A 15,515-nucleotide genomic window follows, 5' to 3' on the forward strand; every position below is an offset into this window, starting at 1 on the left:
ATACCCTCCCCAGTGTCTATCACCCAGTCACCCCATCCCTCCCACCCCAACCCCCACTCCAGCAACCCTCAGTTTGTTTCCTGCAATTAAGAATTCCTCATATCAGAGCGCCTCACCATTTCTTGCTCTGACAATTACATTAAGCTTGAAATTGGTCTCTCTGGCCCTGCCTTTCCCACCCGTTTCTCTCCCTCCATGCTGTTTCAAGTTTTTGTCTGGGTATGCAGATTGGATCATCGTAACAATAATACCTAATATTTATTGAGCCCTAGTTGCATGCCAGGCATTGTGCACACGCTATGGTCAGAAGAAGAGTGCAAGACTCAGGGGTGCCAGTTTGGGGTCAGTCAGCCAGAATTCCAGTCTCTGTTCACTTGCTCCTGTGCAATTTTGGAAAATTTTTGAAAAATTTCCCTATGGGTCAGTTTCTTCATATGGTGTGGATCGCAGCAGCTCTTCCTTCGTGAGGCTGTTGTGAGGACCACAATGAGATGAGTATACAGTGTTGAGCATAGCACCAAGTGAACATTCAAATATTAGCTATTTTCATTGAGATATAACTCACGTGTCATAAAATTCATCCTTTTAAAGTAAATTCAGAGGGCGCCTGGGTGGCTCAGTCAGTTCAATGTCTGACTCTTGGTTTCGGGGTCATGATTTCAGGGTCATGGGATTGAGCCCTGCTTGGGGCTCTGTACTCAGCGTGGAGTCTGCTTGAGATTCTCTCCTTCTCCCTCCTCCTCTGCCTCTACCCCCCCTCCCCAGAGTCTTGCACACTTGCTTGCTCTCTCTCTCTCAAATAAATTAATAAATAAAATCTTAAAATAAAGTGTAGGGACGCCGGGGTGGCTCAGTTGGTTAAGCATCTGCCTTTGGCTCAGGTCATGACCCCAGGGTCCTGGGATCGAGTCCCTCGTCGGGCTCCTTGCTCGGCGGGGAGCCTGCTTCTCCCTCTGCCCGCTGCTCCCCCTGACTGTGCACACTCTCTTTCTCTGACAAATAAATAAATAAAATCTTAAAAAAAGATTCTTCCATGTCTTTAAAAAAAAATAAAGTGTACAATTCACTGTTTTTTTAGTGTATTCGTAGAGTTGCACGACCATCACCACCCTCTAATTCGAGAACATTTTCACCATAGTATAAAGAAACCTCGTACCCATTAGCAGTCATTCCCCATTCCCCATTCTCCCTACACCCGTGACAACCACTAACCTACTCTGTCTCTATCATCTGCCCATGGTGGACATTTCATTTAAATACTATCATAAAATCTATGGTCTTCTGTAACTAGCTCCTTTCACATAGCTGGAGATTTTTAATGTTCACCCATGTTCTAGCAAGTATCAGTCCTTCGTTCCTGCTCATGGCTGAATAATGTTCAGTTGTATGGATGTGTCACATTTTGCTTACTATTCACCAGCTGATAGACATTTGAGTTGTTTCTATGTTTGGGCTATTGTGAATAATGCCTCTGTGAGCATCTGTGTACAAGTTTTTTTGGAGACGTGTTTCATTGATCTTGTGTATATACCTAGGAGTGGAATCACTGGATTATATAACTGTTTTTTAATAGCTTTATTGAAATACAATTCGTATACCATACAATTCACCTATTTAAAGTGTAAAATTCAGTGGTTTTTAGTCTATTCGTAGATACGCACAACTGTCACCACAGTCAATTTTAGAGCATTTTCATCACCTCAAAAGGAAACACTTTAGCTATCAGGCCTCTCATCTCAGCCCCCTCCCTACAGCCCCTCCTCCCAGCCCCAGGCAACCAAGTATCTACTCTCTATTTCTATAGATCTTCCTATTCTGGACTTTCATATGAATTGAGTCATATAGTATGTGGTGTTTTGTGATTGGCTTCTTTCACTTAGTGGAATGTTTTCAGAGTTCATCCATGTTGTAGCATATGTACCAGGCCTTTAGTCCTTTTCAAGACTGAATAACATCCTATCATATGGATATTCCATTTTCCCGCTGATGGACATTTGGGTTGTTTCCATCTTTTAGCTATTACGAATAATGCTGCTACAAATGTTTGTATACAGATTTCTGTGGGGACGTATATTTTCATTTCTCTTGGATATATATACCTAGGCGTGGAATTGCAGGGTCCCCTGGTAACTATGTTTAATCATCTGCGGAACTGCCAGACTGTTTTCCAAAATGGTTGCATCATTTCACATTCCCACCAGCAGTGTATGAAGGTTCTGATTTGTCCAGATCCTGGCCAACACTTGTTGTGTGTTTGTGTGTGTGTGTGTGTTTATCCTAGCGATCCTAATGAATGTGAAGTGGTATCTTGCTGTGATTTTGATTTGCATTTCCCTAATGACCAATGATGTTAAACGTCTCTTTATGTGCTTATTGCTATTTGTCTTAATTTATTTCTTATTGCTATTAATCTTATTTATCTTAACTATTATCTTATTTAATCCTCTTAACAGACTTCCTTAGAGCCTCTTAACAGTCAATATCCTCATTTTACAAAGAAGAAACTGATGCGCAGAATTAAGTAACTTGACTAAGTCACACAGTCACCAGTAGATCTATAATGATGTCACTTTTCTTAAAATCCTGCAAAAGTGCCCCAAACCCGCTTAGTGGAGGGGCTTCGGGATCTGGTGCCTACATACTTTTTTCTCCTTTTATCTTCCACTATCCCTCCACAGGCCCCATGTCTCTAGCCACAGCAAAATTTTTATCATCCCCGAAGAAGGCATGCTGTTTGAAACCTACTTGTGCCTTTGCCTTGGTGCTGTATCTAGAATGCCCTTTGTCCTCTGTTTCCTGAATGAACGTTTACTCATGCTTCAAGATCCATTCAACTGTTACTGCCTTTGGGAACTTCTGGACACTTCTAGACACAGTCATTTGCTTCCTTGGTTTCAGAGTTCCCTTATGCTAGGAGTATTTTCTTCATTGTAGTGTAACTTGGTTTAAAAGCTTCTTTCTTCCTCTCCATCTCTTTCTCTGACTCTCTCTCCTTACAGACACTGAGGTGTTCCAGAGCACTGACTTTTCCCAGAGCCAGAGAGAGCCTGGCACAGAGTTGGTGCTCGATAATTATGTATTAAATGAACACATTTCTCCTTTTTTTGAATGTCTGCCCTTCTCATAAAAATAGAATAAAAGATTTTTGCTTTAAAAGATAGGACAACGCGGGGCGCCTGGGTGGCTCAGATGGTTAAGTGTCTTCCTTCAGCTCAGGTCATGATCCCGGGGTCCTGGGATCGAGCCCCGCATCAAGCCCCGCATCGGGCTCCTGGCTCAGCGGGGAGCTTGCTTCTCCCTCTCCCTCTGCCTCTCTCCCTGCTCATGCTTTCTCTCTCTCTCTCTGTATCTCTGTGTCTCAAATGAATAAATAAAATCTTTAAAAAAAAAAAAGGAAAACGCAACATATGTAGCTATATGGCATTCAGAACAGTGTAAAAGTAATCATTGAATCAAAGGTTGAAGTTGCTCTCTTTCCATTGTTTTTTTCTTTTCTTTTTTTTTTTTAAGATTTTATTTATTTATTTGACAGAGAGAGAGACAGCCAGAGAGGGAACACAAGCAGGGGGAGTGGGAGAGGGAGAAGCAGGCTTCCCACGGAGCAGGGAGCCCGATGTGGGGCTCGATCCCAGGACCCTGGGATCATGACCTGAGCCGAAGGCAGACGCTTAACGACTGAGCCACCCAGGCGCCCCCCCATTGTTTTTCTAACCCTTCAGAAAGACTCCACTGCTGTTGAGTGCTTGGCTCTCAGCATCTGAGCCATCGAGGGTACGCCAAACACCTTTGTATCCACTTCAGTTCCCTCTGTCTCACTGGTTCTGTTGGATAAGGTGCAATATAAGGTTCTTACGGTTTCAGAATATTTGGGGGAAGCTTTATTTCAAAATCTACAATGTATTTTCCGTCATCAGAAGATACCCGCAAACCAAACAAGGCCATAATTTTATCTAAGACCTTCTTAAGATGTACATTAGAATAGTATCCTAAGCCTAAACACTAAAATTTTGACTTTTTTTTTTTTAAGATTTTATTTATTTATTTGACAGAGAGAAACACAGCGAGAGAGGGAACACAAGTAGGGGGAGTGGGAGAGGGAGAAGCAGGCTTCCCGCTGAGCAGAGAGCCCGCCACGGGGCTCAATCCCAGGACCCTGGGATCATGACCTGAGCCGAAGGCAGACGCTTAACGACTGAGCCACCCAGGCGCCCCTAAAATTTTAACTTTCAGATTGCAAATCTTATGGAGAATACAGATCCTATTCTCATGAAATCTCCTCTGTGATAACATTATATATTTTTTAAAAGATTTATTTATTTATTTGAGAGAGAGAGAGCTCATGCACGAATAGGAGGGGTAGAGGGGGAGAGAGAGAGAGAGAGAGAGAATCCCAAGCAGACTCCCTGCTGAGCACAGAGCCCAACATGGGGATCCATCTCAGGACCCTGAGATCACGACCTGAGCTGAAACCAAGAGTCAGAAGCTTAGCCAACTGAGCCACCCAGGCTCCCCTGTGATAACATTGAAAAAAATCTGAGTAACAGAACAGCCTATGTGTCTGTTGAGGGATGGATGGGTAAAGAAGATGTGAAAGAGATGTAGATATTTAGCAATGAAGAAGAAAGAAATCCTGTCATTTGCAACAACATAGACGGACCCTAGGGCATGCTAAGTCAAATAAGCCAGATAGAGAAAGACAGATAGATAATACATGTTATCACTTATATGTGGAATCTCAAAAACAAAGTGAAACTCATAGAAACCAACTAGAAAAGTGGTTGTGAGGGGCTGAAGGGTGGAGGAAATAGGGAGAGGTTGGTAAAAGGGCGCGAACTTTCAGCTATAAAGTGAATGAAGTCTGAGGATCTAATGTATAACATGGTGACTATAGTTGATAACACTGTACTGTATACTTGAAATTTTCTAAGAGAGTAGAACTTAAATGTTCTTACAAAAACAAACAAACAAACAACAAAAAACCACACCAAACCCAAAAACCAACGATAAATATGTGAGTGAGGTGACAGATGTATTAATTAGAGGGAGGGACTCGTTTCATAGTATAGATGTATATCAGATCATCATGATGTACATCTTACTGTTTTGTCAATTATATCTTAATGAAGCTGAAAAAAAAAAAATCTGAATAGCAAACACCCTGGTTCCTAGAGCATAATTAATGAGGTAGTGTTTGAAATGGGAATATGGCAACAATTGTTTCTACAGAAAAACTCTTCCTTAGGGTGAGGTCTACAATAGCTAGTTAGAGTAACCTTAACTAGTTGGCCAGCTAGAATGGAGCTTTGCAATCTTCACGTACACTGTGGTTTTGAAAAGATCACTCTCTCTCAGCACACGAATATGATGGACCCGGTCACATTTTCTTCTGCGTCCACCTTTGTATAAGTTAGCATTTTACAGCCTACAAGAATATGTGTGGTAGTAAAATTATAAAATGTTTGCGTTTTCTACTCAGTTAAAGAAGTGTTTTAAAGTGGTCTGTGTAATTAATAATAGTGATTACCATAATAATAACTAACATCTATCAAGAGCTTGTTATAAGCCAGGCAGTGTTGTAAGCACTTTACTTAAATGATTTTCTCCTTTACCCTGTCTTGTAGTTCTAGAAGGTATTTCTGTTACTCCGTTTTACAGATGGAGAAGCTGAGGCTCTAGGTTAACTTCCCGTGTTACCTAGTTAGCGTGTGGCAGAGCCAGAATTTGCACCTGGACAGTGTGATTCCAGAGCCTGTACCCCCCCCACACACTGACCAGTCCTGTTGCTCACAGACAGACTACTCACCCATCTGCTTAAATTTTGAGGCAGCTGGTGTATTAATATGTCATCTGGGCCTGCTTGCAGGAAGAAGACACCACTCTAGTGTTTTCATTCGTTTACTAAAGGGAATTGAGTGCTTACAAAATCACTGGAAAGGCCAGGAGGAATGGGCTCCAGGCTGGGCCTGCAGAAATCATTCCCAGAACCAGACTGCCAAACAGGGCCCCCAGGGGAGGGGATCAGGAGGCCACCACTGGTAGGGCTGTGTTCCAGATGACATCGCTAGTGCAGTTCAAGCGTCAAGAAATTGCTTCCCTGAAACTGCCCCTCAACACCCACCAACTGGGGATGGTTGTCTCCACCACACTTGTCTCTGAACAGCCATGAAGCTCTGGACCCTGAAAGGCTGCTACAGGAAAATCCAGTGTTTCCATAAATGTACTGGCCAGCATTAATGCCTAAGCAGCAGAAAGATGGTCCCCGCCTCCTTTCGGTCTCTCAGATCTCACAGAAGAACATCTGATGGATGGACCCTATTTCACATGGGGAAACTTAACCGTAAAGGAGTCTGGGAAATGTATTTTTAAATTTTCCAAAAGAAATTTAGAAAGGATGCTGAAGGTTAATACACCAACTACCATCTGCTAGGGTAGGGGTGCCTGGCTGGCTCAGTCAGTACAGCGAGCATGCGACTCTTGATCTCAGGGTGGCGAGTTCAAGCCCCGGGTTGGGTGCGGAGCCTACTTAAAAAATTTTTGTTTTTTAAAAATATCTGCTAGGGTAGAAGGCGGTGGTTATCCCTAAAAATGACATGTCAACAGTATGTAAAAACTACTTGGGGCACAGACTATGTTCAGAAATCAGTTTTCTAAAAAAGCCACAGAAAGTTTGCCTGCCACTATACGGACCCCAGTACTAGTTAGTGTGCTGCTAAGTACCATTGTTGAAGTAGTAAGGCTAAAGCTCTCACAGTAAGTACCCTTTCCTGAGTGCCCTCCTAGCTCACTGGGGCTAGGTGATAGATGAGCTTTTAGTGTCACAAGGAGTTGTTCTCAAAAACTATTAATTTTTGGGATGCCTGGGTGGCTCAGTCGGTTAAGCGTCTGCCTTCGGCTCAGGTCATGATCCCAGGGTCCTGGGATCGAGTCCCACATCGGGCTCCCTGCTCAGCGGGGAGCCTGCTTCTCCCTCTCCCTCTGCTGCTCCCCCTGCTTGTGCTTTCTCTCTGAGACAAATGAAAATTTCAAAAATTATTAATTTTATTCCCCCAATTACAGTTTTCTGCTCAAAAATTTTTGTAAGCCTCTAGGCAGCAATGTTTTGAATAGTTTAAGTTGCCAGAATCCAGACCTCCTCACGAGTGGGTAGTTGATCCAATCATTTTACTAGTTTGAATATATTTGAACAGCTCTCCTTTCTCTGGTGGTGTTTTCAGGATACTCATTTAAAAATTATTTGTTTGTTTTCTTCTTTCTCCTTGCCTGTATTTTCTAAATTTTCTGTAAGTATATAATACTTTTATAATCAGAAAAAAAAAATACATATTATCTTAAAAAGTGATTCCATTACGTTAGCCAAGAAATTTTTGGTGAGACTTCTTAGCTTAATTGATTGGTTTAAAAGGCATCAAATTCATTTCCCACCGCCTGTGGACATAAAGCCTCACACTCTTTTTGATTAATAAAACTTCATGGTCAATGAAGAAAATAGTCAAATGGATTTTTTTTGGCAATTAAAAAGTTTTGGAATAGAGTAAAAACTGAAAAATTGTTAATGAGTTGTTACAGCTGGTATTACGAATTGTGGCACACTCTGGTACAATCTGGCAAATTGAATAAGTTATAAAAGATCTGGGTGACTACAGTAGGGCTTTCTGAACATATGTGGTAGGATTTTTTTTTTCCCCCTCTTCCTGCAACCATGTAGTTTTTAAGAAATACTGAATTTTTCAAGTTGAATCTTGCAAGTTCTTCTGTTTGGTTTTCTTGCAAATCATATTAATGTGACTTGCAAGAAAAGGGTGATAAGACGTGTTGCTTTTGTGGTACCTCATCTGCTGGTCTGCCTTTGAACAGCTGTTGTCTTAAGTTTATTTTATCGTCAAAGTTAAAAAGTATGTCTGCTTACAATTTGCCGTAATCCATTTTAATACCAGAAATCACTTCTTGCAGATTTTCATATTAAGGTTTCAGTTAAAAATAAGCAAATCTATTTATTTCTGTTAATTCATCATCTGTGCCGATTATCTATTTTTGCCTGCTAAAAAGTGATACCTGATTAGTGCTGCCGTGTGGTTTATTTAAATAAGTAGCTATTAAGTACCTTAGCAGATGTTTCTGTCTCTCATTACAAAAGTACATTATAAATAGCTATTTGCTCTCTCTACAGGACAATCCTTCATATACAGAGTGTGTTTGACTTGGAATCTTCCCTTTTTTACTCCACTCAATTGACTTAGCAGGGTTTCAAGAGCAGCATTCGTAAATTTTCAGGTATGAGCCATTTTAATTCTTGATATTATATATAACTTAAATATATAGATAGAAAGTAGAGTTTTGCAGTTAAAGATTTTACATATCAGAGTATGGATTTATTGCTTGAACAGTTACTATATAAAACATTCAGCATTCTGATTTTCTTGGCCAGGTCTCCCTGTTCACTTATTGCTAAATTTTTAATTCATTGCCTCTCTTGTGTATGTATCTCTTCCATTCTACCTTAATCAAAGATTCATATGACATAAGAGCTAGAGATGATCTAGACCAGTCCCCTCAATTTGCAGAGAAGGAAATGAAGCCTAGAAAGGTAAAGGTAAAGTCCGTGGACATAGAGCTAATGGAATGGTAGAGCTAGTGTCAGATCTCCCAGCACGTCCCCTGACAGTTGTGTAGGAGGATAGCTCAGCAATTACGTCCTGCAGCTTAGGAGTCACTGTCTTGGTTAATACCCTTTTCTGTCCAATGGGGAGAATAGTACCACCTACCCGATAGGTTGTGGTGTGTGAAGATTAAAGAAGACAATATATATTGCTACTATTATTATTGTTCCTGGCCCTTTTTCTCATTGGGTTGATCCCTTCACTGCTTCTTGAAACTCCCCAGCTTGGCTAATGGTCACCATGCTCTCCTGATTCTCCCTCTGAGTCTCTATAGCACTGGCTTCTCTTCCCCATCTTGCTCCACAGTCGAGGGAAGTCCTCTAGGTTCTCATCTCAGCCCGTGCTTCTGGTGAGCCCCTCCATCTCTCTTGGCAGATATCTTTCACTTCTCTGTCTTCAGGTCTGACTTACCCTCTGAACTTCAGATCAGCATTTCCAGTGGCCCTGTGGCCGTTGCTACCTGATTTCCCACTCACCTCACACATGATGTACTTAAAACCAAAGTCATTCCTTTCCCCCAAACCAGTTTCTCCTCCTGACTTCCTAGTTTCTGTTAGTGATACCACCAAACACCTAAGCTTTACAAATCGTCGTGTTCTCTTTTTTCTTTTTCTTTTTTTTAAAGATTTTATTTATTTGACAGAGAGAGCACAAGCAGAGGGAGAGAGAGGGAGAAGCGGGCTCCCTGCTGAGCAAGGAGCCCGATGTGGGACTCGATCCCAGGACCCTGGGATCATGACCTGGGCCGAAGGCAGCTGCTTAACCGACTGAGCCACCCAGGCGCCCCCATCGTGTTCTCTTTATAGCTCTCTAGCCTTCCACAGCCGATGACAAATTGTGGTACCCTGTAGTACAATCTGGCAAATTAAATAAGTTACAAAATATCTGAGTGACTGCAGTGAGGCTTTCTGAACATATGTAGTAGGGTTTTTCAATCAGCCATCAAGACCCATGGATTTAATTCCCATTCAGGTGTTTTGCATCTTTTCCTTCCTTCCCATTCCTGCCATCCTCGTGGCGTTCAGGCCATTAACCAGACCGACAGTTGCAAATAGAGTCGCTGTTCATTTGCCTGGAAGTGGCTGGGTTCCTTTTCTCTCTTTCTCTCCCCCAAGAAATACAGTCTCTTGACTTTGCATAATGGAATGTTAACTTGTTGCTTGTTCATTTAGCACATGAATCTTGACTTAAGTAAAGACACAGAATATCATTATTCTGGCAGCTTCCAAAATATTTTAATTACAACCTAGATCTGGCTAACTGGGAGACTCATTAATATTGTACCCACTTGTTTGACAAACTTTAAAAATTTTTATTTTTGAATATATTTTTATTATTTGGAACTCAAAATATTTAAAAGTATACCATGCGAAGTCCCCATCCCATTCTTGTTTCCTGTCTCCCGGAGCCCATCTCGCTTCCAGCTCGAAGCCACTGTTCTGTTTCTTGTTAATCTGGTTCAGAGTTCCTGCTTATTTTTTTTCCCTATGGATATATCTATATATGCACTCTATTCCTTGCTTTTTTAAAAACTTAACTATGTATCATAGCTATCTTTCCCTATAACTATCCCCTCTTCATGGACATTTTTCTGATCCTTCACTATCACAAACAGTTCTTTAGTGAATAACCATGTACGTGTATCATTCTGATCATGTACAAGTGAAGCTGTAGGATAAACTCCCAGAAGTGAAATTGCTTGGTCAGAAAATATATGCATTCGTAATTTTGAGAGCTGTTGCCAATTTGACCTCCATGGGGTCATACTAATTTATATTTCTACCAGGAATGATTGAGGGTACCTGTTTTCCCACATTCTTTTTAAGATTTTATTTATTTATTTATTTTAGAGAAAGAGAGAGCAAGCGCACATGGGTGGGGGGAGGGGCAGAAGGGGAGGGAGAATCCTAAGCAGATTCCCCACTGAGTGCGAAGTCCCATGCGGGTCTCGATCTCACAACCCATGAGATTGTGACCTGAGTGGAAATCACGAGTCAGATGCTCAACCAACTGAGCCACCCAGGCGCCCCTGTTTTCCCACGTTCTTATCAATATTATCACATTTTTGGATTTTTCCTACCTTGAGAGGGGAAAAATGATACATCAATTGTGGTTTTAATGTGCGTTTATACTTTTATGACCAAGGTTAAACATACTTTTCATATGATAAGGGACATTTGTGTTTCTTTTCCTGGGAACTGTCCCTTGTCTCATATTGTCGTAGGGTTATTGTTATGTGACTTGCCAATTTCTTGGAAGCTCGGTGGAGTGACCCTTTTCTCTGATAGATTTTTTGCCACGTTGTCATATGTCTTTTGCCTTTGCTTGTGGTATGTTTTGGCCATGCAGGATTATGTTTCATCTTTCTGTAATCAAATGTATCAGCCTTTTATTTTATGGCTTCTGCATTTTGAGCCCCAGGCCTTTCCCACTCTGAGTTTATAGAGTCTCCCATATTTTCTCTTAGAACTTCTATGGCTTTATGTTCACACTTCAATCTTTGATCCATATGGAATTTATCCTGGTATGAGAATAGGAAGTGTAAATCCAGCTTAATTTTTTTTTTCTGGAAAGCTAAAATTGCCTCAGTGCCCCTTGTTAAACTGCTCATTTTTTTCACCACAGGTTCATCATATATTAAATTCCCACCAATACTGGAGCATATGTCTGGATTTTCAAATATACTCCATGGCCTTTTTCTTTATCACCAGCATCACGGTTTTAATTACTGAGGAAGTATAATTCAATAGATGTTGGTGCTAATTCCTTCTCTTTGTTCTTCTTTTTCATAATTCAACTAGCCATTCTTGTTTATTTATTTTTCCATAAAACTTTAGCAGCAACTTGTATTGATCTTAAAATAACCTGCTGGTGTTTTTATTATGGTCATGTTATTATAACATATTTTAGGAAGAACTGACACCCAATATGTTGAATTTTCTAATTCAAAAGTCTTGGCTTTCCATAGTCTCCTCTTATGTCACTTAGTTTTCTTCATATGAGTCTTATGTGCTTCTTGTTAAATTTATTCCCAGGTATTTTATAATTTTGGTGCTATTGTAAATGGGAGGCTTTTATTCCATTATATCTCTTACCTAATGTGGGGTTTTTTTGTATATATGAAAGTTACTGATTTCTAATACTCATTCTATAACCTCTTTCCCCCGCTTCTTGTTTGTGGTCATTTTGCAGTCGAATCTCTTGCATTTTCCAGGTGTACAATCATATTAGCTGCAAATGATGATAATTTTACCTCCTACTTTCCAGCGGTCCTTTTACTAGTTTCTTTCTCAAATTAATTGCCTTGGCTAATGCCTCTAGAACAGTGTTAAGTAATCGTGGTATTAGTGGTCACCCTTGTTCTGTTGTTGACTTTACTGGAATGTTCTATTCAGATGCTAGGTTTTAGACTGAAATAGACATATTTTATCACCAACAAGCTTTTATTGAGAGCAAGTTATAGACCAGACTCTGTATCATAAAATAGAGATTAAAAAAAGAAAATGAGTATGACTCTACCTGGCTTTAAAGAGTTTACAGGAAAAGACAGATACACAAATTAGTGTTATAGATGTCGCAGTAAAGTTATGTAGAGTATAGTGGAGGCATGAGAAAGGCTGATAGCTCATCAGCTTGAGCCCCATGTCAAGATCAAATTCCAAAGAACAAGATACTAAAGCCTATTATTAGTTCGCATTGGAGTGCTTTCATTAAATTCATTATAGGATGTCCTTGACTTTGGAGGCAACATATAGGGAAAGTCATGTAAAGAACCTTTGTTAGTTCAGTAAGGACACTGGTGAGGATATTGATCGAGTGCCTCCAACATTCCAAACATTAAACTAAGGCCAGGCTTACACATGGACGTAGTCTATACTCATATGGATATTGCAGTGTCACAGGGAAACATATGTTAAAATAGACAGATGCAGTCCAGCAATTGCCACAAAGTACACGTATATAGTACAGTATGTAGGAAATCGAAGCTAACATTAGCCCAGGGAAGTCAAGGAAAGTTTCCCAAGGGAGGCGCTGTTTGAGCTGACTCTGAAGGAGAAGCAAGAGCTTCTCAGATTGAGAAGGATGGTTTTACTATAGCACAGGAACAACATGGACAAAAGGTTGGCGGCATGAAGGGTACCATGTGCCCGGGAATTGGCATCGTACCTAAGGACGGGAGGCGAGGTAGGTGGTAGAAGATGAGCATGCAGAGATTGGCAGAAGCAGGGTCCCAGAGAGTATTAAATCCGGTCATATAAATAGGGACTTTATCCAGTAGGCAGGAAGGAGCTATTAAAGAATTTTAAGCAGCAGAATCCAGAAAGATAACATACTTCAGGGTGGATTGAAGGGAGAAAGATAAAAGGCCAGGAGACCAATTAGGACGTTTATTGTATTTGTTCAAATATTCTCTCTGATGACATTTAGCATCCTCATATAAGGATTCATGTAACAAATTCCTCCTAGAAGTTAGTGCCAGCAAAATGCTCATTTTTACTGGGGAAATGATGTGAGCACTATATAAATCATTCGTTTCCCTGTTTTTTGTTTTTGCTTTGGATTCCAAGACAAATGGTGTTAAATGTAAATGTACAGAAATCATCTCACCTCCATTTTAAATTTCTAATTTCTATTTTTAAAAACATTGCATATGTATTTTATTTAAAACTACTTGAAATCGGGACGCCTGGGTGGCCCAGTCGGTTAAGCGTCTGCCTTCGGCTCAGGTCATGATCCCAGGGTCCTGGGATCGAGTTCCCCAACAGGCTCCTTGCTTAGCAGGGAACCTGCTTCTCCCTCTGCCTGCCGCTTCCCCTGCTTGTGTGCTCTCTCTCTCTCTTTCTCTGATAAATAAATGAAAATCTAAAAAAAAAACAAAAAAAAAACACTACTTGAAATCACTTTTAAAAAGATAGATAATCACCTTGGAAAAGGTGGATGAATATAAAGAAAAAATAGAAATTCCTGAAATCATGCAGTCCCACCTCACCCCAAGTGCATTCATCCTAAATCAGTGACATTCCGCCTCTGCTACAACAGAAATATAGAACTCGTTACTTTGCAAGGGGGCAAATTCTGTTGTTGAACTCCTGAACCCGGTACTTCTCAATTTGTTTTACCAAGGCCCATGGTAAGAAATGTATTTTACATCATGACCCAGTACACACATATTTGTGATTCTGCATGTTAATCTATCTGAAACAAAAAAATTCATGAAAGAATTCTTACTACTTGCAGTAAGCTCTAATATTTTAAATTCCATTTGTGTTTTTTAAATCCTAGTTGGCACCCACTAAATTGATTTCAAAACCTAGTAATGGATTGAGACAAGCAGAATGATAACTACTGACTTAATACTTAGCAAAGCTCAGTTTGCTTGCATGTAGATATGAAGGCACTAGATCAGGACACCTAAGCTCAAAAAATCCCATTAAGTTCTCATTTCTTTTTTTTTTTTAAAGATTTTATTTATTTATTTGACAGAAAAAGACATAGCGAGAGAGGGAACACAAACGGGGAGTGGGAGAGGGAGAAGCAGACTCCCTGCCGAGCAGGGAGCCCGATGCGGGACTCGATCCAGGGACTCCAGGATCATGACCTGAGCCGAAGGCAGTCGCTTAACCAACTGAGCCACCCAGGCGCCCTAAGTTCTCATTTCTAAAAAGCTGTTCTTTAGATTGAGCTAAAATCTGGCTCCTGAAGTCCCATCCATTTGTCCGCTTTGCTTTTCAGGACCACCCTGAACGTTCATTCAATAAATACTGATTGAGCACCATGTGCCAGACATTCTGCTCTGTGGTAGGGATGCAGAGGTGAACAAAACAGAGTCCTTGCCCTTTGGGGGCTTACAAGCTAGCGATTGGTCCAGAGGATTTGTCTATTGGAGCGACTGAAAGAAGAATTCTGCTTCTTCTACCTAACTGCCCTTCAGTTTTGGAAGACAACTCTCATGTCTCCTTTGAATCCTCTCCCCCAGTTTCTAGACCATGCCTCATAGGACATAGGACATAGTTTCTCTGACACTAGCCAGTGAGCTATAGTGAGCTGCATGCAGATGGGCTTGTCAAGATAACCTCTGATGATGTGACACTGAAAGCAAGGACTTGTATAAAGTGGGAGGAAAGGAGATCTTCCAACCTTTCTAGACCAGGGTAAAGATTTCAGATTCCTTTCCAAGTGGTGGTTTTGAGTAGAGGAATGCTATGCTCTGACTTAGGTTTGAGTAGATCCCTCTGGAAAAAGCAGAGACCATCCGGGAAGCTAATACAGTAGTCTCTGTTCTCAGGTGTTCTTTTATGATCCTCAGTAGGGTTTTGCCATTTTTGTCATAAACTTCCTGCATGCTTCTTATTAAAATATTTCATTTCAACTATTTTTGCGAAAGGGGTCTTCCACTGTATCTGCTAACTGCCTATTTATTTTTGTGTATTAATTTTATAAGTGGCTATCTTACCAGATTCTTCTGTTTCTAGGAGTTTTTATTTAATTGAGTTTATTAAGGTATAATTTACATTCAATAAAACGCACCCATTTGAAGTGTACAATTCAATGGGTTTTGACATATATTCGTGTGTAACAGTCACTATAAGTGAGATATAGAACATTTCCATCACCCAAAATTTCCCTCCTGTCTTTTTTTTTTTCCCCTTTATGCCTTTTTGTAGCTAAACCCCCCTGTCTCACTCACAGTCCCAGGCAACTATTAATCTCCTAATTCTGTCACTCTGGATTAGTTTCCCCTGTTCTAGAATTTCTTTTAACGGGGATCTCCCAGTATGTACTCTTTTGTGTCGGGCTTCTTTTGTTGAGGCTGACACTTTTGAGATTCATTCAGGTCATTGTGTGTATCCGAGGTTT

General features: G+C 40.6%; 1 protein-coding gene across 4 annotated transcripts in view; it reads left to right on the forward strand.

Annotated features, from left to right (window-relative positions):
• ZBTB8A (zinc finger and BTB domain containing 8A) overlaps positions 1 to 15,515 on the forward strand; it is a 61,187-nt gene that overhangs the window by 3,786 nt on the left and 41,886 nt on the right. For 3 of the 4 annotated variants that reach the window (XR_014144788.1, XM_081818024.1, XM_081818023.1), the window contains one exon: positions 8,168 to 8,271. The exons of the other annotated variant lie outside the window; for it this stretch is intronic. The gene's annotated coding sequence lies outside the window, so the exon portion shown is untranslated. The remainder of the gene's footprint in view (positions 1 to 8,167; positions 8,272 to 15,515) is intronic. 4 annotated transcript variants of the gene reach the window in all.

The sequence above is a fragment of the Leptonychotes weddellii genome, chromosome 4, assembly GCF_054177405.1.
Source record: "Leptonychotes weddellii isolate Sample4059 chromosome 4, ASM5417740v2, whole genome shotgun sequence".
In the NCBI taxonomy this organism is placed as follows: Eukaryota; Metazoa; Chordata; class Mammalia; order Carnivora; family Phocidae; genus Leptonychotes; species Leptonychotes weddellii.